The sequence below is a fragment of the Etheostoma spectabile genome, chromosome 2 (genome assembly GCF_008692095.1).
Source record: "Etheostoma spectabile isolate EspeVRDwgs_2016 chromosome 2, UIUC_Espe_1.0, whole genome shotgun sequence".
In the NCBI taxonomy this organism is placed as follows: domain Eukaryota; kingdom Metazoa; phylum Chordata; class Actinopteri; order Perciformes; family Percidae; genus Etheostoma; species Etheostoma spectabile.
In genome coordinates, this window is record NC_045734.1 from 14,924,308 (window position 1) to 14,928,672 (window position 4,365).

The 4,365-nt window shown below is 41.5% G+C and overlaps 1 protein-coding gene across 18 annotated transcripts in view; it reads right to left on the reverse strand.

Annotated features, from left to right (window-relative positions):
• The window catches only part of ank2a (ankyrin 2a, neuronal), an 89,886-nt gene that overhangs the window by 65,655 nt on the left and 19,866 nt on the right, over positions 1 to 4,365 (reverse strand). The window lies entirely within an intron of this gene.

A 4,365-nucleotide genomic window follows, 5' to 3' on the forward strand; every position in this document is an offset into this window, starting at 1 on the left:
CCCCCCCCCCCCACACACACACACACACACACACACACACGCACACGCACACACCCTCACCCCTTTCTCTCTCTCTCTCTCTCTCTCTGTTTTGCCAAAGGGGTGTCATGTTTCTACACAGTCATCGAAGGTATACGAGAAACACACACACAAACATGGATGCTCATATTTAGAAGCTGCTGAAAATGTCAACCTTTCAAAAAGAAAAAAAGGGCATTCCTCTGAGGCCAAAGTATGTAAGTGAATGTCAGGTCAAGTCATAGATACATGACTTTAAAAAACAAACATGAGAGCCACCATCATGTGTAAGAATAAAATACTTTAAACAAAAGTCTTTATGCAAAAAGTTCCTAAGGAATAAAAACACCACTTGTGTTTTCCTTCTTCAAAAAAAACGAGAATTTCTTAGAACCCAATTGTTGTAATTTACGAGAATAGAACAGAGAGAAGTGCTGCTGCGGTTTAAACATGCAGAAAGGGAAATGGTGGACTTACTGACACAGCAAGAATAATGCAATCTTGTTATAGAGTTTCAATCACATTTCTACCATTATGTATTCCAAGAGAAACAAGCAAAAGCCCCAACGGACTAACAAATACACACTCTATTTCACACAAACTGATTTAAATCTCCTCTTCCTTTGAGCTGTAAGTGAAAGCTTCATTTAGCTAATGGATGTTCAGCCCAACACAGTGATCCCTGGCAGTTTGTAGTGCTTCCTGGCAGGAGGGACACTGTTGAGCTCCATCCAACGCAGATTATTATTCACGGCCTAATGACCGCTAACCTTTGATATAATCACACGTGGTAATACATGGTCACAATTATTTGGCGCCGTGTTATAGGCCAAAGTGTCATAAGGGATAAATATAAGAGAAAAAAGAGGAAATAATGTAAACGTGAGCAGATTAAACAGTAATATCACTCACCAAAGATTAACATTTGGGTAGATTAGAGGGGCCTTTAATTGTGAGGACATGCAAACGCAACATACATAAAAATGGCACACTCGAATGGACCAAAATCTCACAGACCTACAAAGACAGATGAGTCCAAAATGAACAGAAATTATACAAATACATGCTTAGGAGCTCACAAAGTGAAGCTGCCTAAAAACTGGGAGCTACAGTTACCTGTCAAGAACGTGTTTTCTTTATCTCACTTACTCACTGTAATAGTTTGACTGTGGATTTGGCAGACAGGCAGTGGCTCTTTCGCTCCCTCCCTATAACTAACTTGGACAGTCCTCCGCCCATGGCGCCAGACCCAGGACCTTGCCAACCTTTTACTGCTTTCTAGGATCTGACTCTTCAGTTAGCAATGATCACATTGCCGAGGGCAACACTCAAAATTCCTGAAGTTCCAGTTTGTCCCGCTGTCTTTCAGATTATCTATACTATCTATAAAATTATAATTAAACAGTATAAGTAATTCAATTATTATTATTATTACTATTAATTTTAGGAAACATGTCCTGGATCTAGTTGATATCAATACAGAAAATAACACTGTGACAATATTTTCCCCTTGACATGTACTACTACTAACAGTGCATATTTTATCCAAGTGATTACACTGTGCTGAAATGTGTTAAGATTATTTTTTGGACATTTTAGGCTTTTATTTCCATAGGACAGATAAAGACATGAAAGGGGAGAGAGAGGTGGAATGACATGCAGCAAAGGGCCACAGGTCGCAGTCAAAGCCGCAGCCGCTGGATCGAGGGGTGAACCTCTACACTGTATGTGTTCGCCCGCTCTACCAACTGAGCTAACCTGGCCACACATCAAACTTGTATTTTGATATAAAGTTTATTCATTTTAAAGTCATTGTAGATTAATAAAATGTTAAATTTTAGATTTATATAATTTCATCTGTCTCATCTGTTGTTGCTCTCATCAACAGCGCTCTGACTCAATTGACTGCAGTGCTGACAGTACTATTATAGATAATGGTTCTGTAACTGCGTGGAGTGCTTTTCCACTGACATGATTCTGATATGCTCATTTCCTTGAGAGCATTTCCGCTGCTAATCACTGTAACATAATACTTTTGAATTATCATCTAGGCCTTCTGTCACTGTAAAGGTTATAGAAATTGGTATCTCCTTGAAATATTATTTAAGGTTCAAATGTCATCACATCTGGAGCAAATATCACTGTCATGATGATCATAACAGTGTGTAGTGTGTTTGACTGGCAGGGAGAAACCAATCCTCAGCTGTCATCAACACAAGAAATGCATCAAACAAACTGTCAAACATGCCTGCAGGAGGAAGTACTGAACTTGTAAGAATATGTTTATGTATCTTTGTGTACACTTGTACAATCATTTAAGCATGCACAAGCAGGAATATGTGGCTTCAAATTTTGAATTTAATGTCAATTAAGCTTATCAATGTACATATGTGTGTGTATTGGTGTGCATGATCAGTTAGTAGTAAAATTTGCTACAGTTACCTGCTTAAGGGTAAGGTTATGAGCTAAGTGGTATTTATCTCCCTAATAAATGTACATGGCCACACTCTCTCACCCACACACACCCACACACACACACACACACACACACACACACACACACACACACACACACACACACACACACACTGAGAGCAAAGCATCACTGGGATATATATGAAAATGTCACTTGCCTTTTTGGGCACTTGCCAAGGGCTCAAATGTGATCATCTGACAGATACTATGAAGGGCAGGTGTCTCCTGTTGCAGGGTGTGTGTGTGTGTGTGTGTGTGTGTGTGTGTGTGTGTGTGTGTGTGTGTGTGTGTGTGTGTGTGTGTGTGAGAGAGAGAGAGAGAGAAAGAAAGAGAGAGAGAGACAGAGAGAGAGATAGAGAGTGTGTGTGTGTGGAATCACAGTCTGGCTTCCCTGGTACACAAAACAAAACCCCAATGGTGCCCATGACAACAAATAGTAGAGCTATGGGTGGGCAGTTGCCACTTCCTGTCTGCAACCAATTACAGCCCAGTGTATAAATAGTTACTATTGCATGGCTGGAGAAGGCCAATGGCAATGAGATACAAAACTAAGCTACCTTGTGACTATTCCAAATCACATTGACATAGAAAGGGCGGTTGGAGGGGGGAAGGGGTGTATAGAGATCTAGGGGGGAAGTATTGTGCACCCTCCCAAATACCTCGCCCTTAGTGGAATGTGTTTGGGGGTGGGTATGGGGTAGAAGCAGCTGTCAGAGGGATGTAGGCCCATCAAATACTGCTGAGATTGGAGGGAAGAATGTGTGTGGTGGAGGGAAGAGGAGGGGAGTAATCGTAGCTGTGAGGGTGGTTCTGATCTTGTGAAAGCGGACTATCAGGTTAAAGAATGCGCTGAACTAGCTCAGTTGTGTGATGCCACCTGTGACACAGCTGAGAGAAGGTTATATTAAATAGCTGACTTACATCTGTGACAGTGGCATGTGCTGTCTGTGAGTAGCACGTGTGCTCAACAAACCTTTAAAGAGCTCCTATTATGCTTTTTTTATTTTTACTGCCTTTTAGTGTGTTACATAGTTGGTTTTGTGCATGTACTAGATATATTAAGTACAAATAAACACATTTCACTCCAAATGGAGTTTTCTCTCCCACAAACCTTTTCTTAAGTGCCTGAAAATGGCTTGCCCACAATCCTGTTGTTCTTCAATTAATGATGTCATTCAATGAGAAAGCAGGTCCCAGTTTTTCACATGCGCTGCCCATAGGTGTTGCCTAAGCAAGCACAGCCCGCCCAGTGGCTTGTTTGGATATGGTCGACCAATCACAACAGAGTGGGCCGCCTTCCTTTTTTTAGGAAGGCGGGCCAGGGGCTTAAACAAAGGTGTTTCTGGTGAAAGCACAGCAGCAAATTGGCAGTAGGAAAAACGTAATGGGACCCATTTTAACAATCTAAAGCGCACACCGGGAAGCACAGGTGTGTTTAGGGCATGTAAAAAATCCCTTTTGTCAGTGTGACAGCAGAAACGGGCGCATGGTTCAAAAGGGTTGTACATAGTGTCTGTATTAATTCATAGGTGTGTTTTGGGCGTAATATGCAATAAACCAATCAGAGTTTCATCTCCCGTTCCCTTTAAAAGCCAGGCACGTTTGTACCTTGGCGCATTACTATTTGATGATGGCGGATTTGCACTGTAATATTTTTTGAATCTTTTGAATGTGTGTGTGTGCTGCTGCGCTTCCCTGTGTGTGTGTAACAAGCGTAGCGTGCGCGCTGTGCACAAGCCCATTTTACCAATGCGCTGTTAAAATTCCATGAAATGCTGCGTTACTGACTTTAGACCAGGTTTTTTTTCATATCAAGCATGTTTAGAGGCTAAATCCATGTTTAAAACTTGCCCTGTTTAAGCCTGTTGGGTG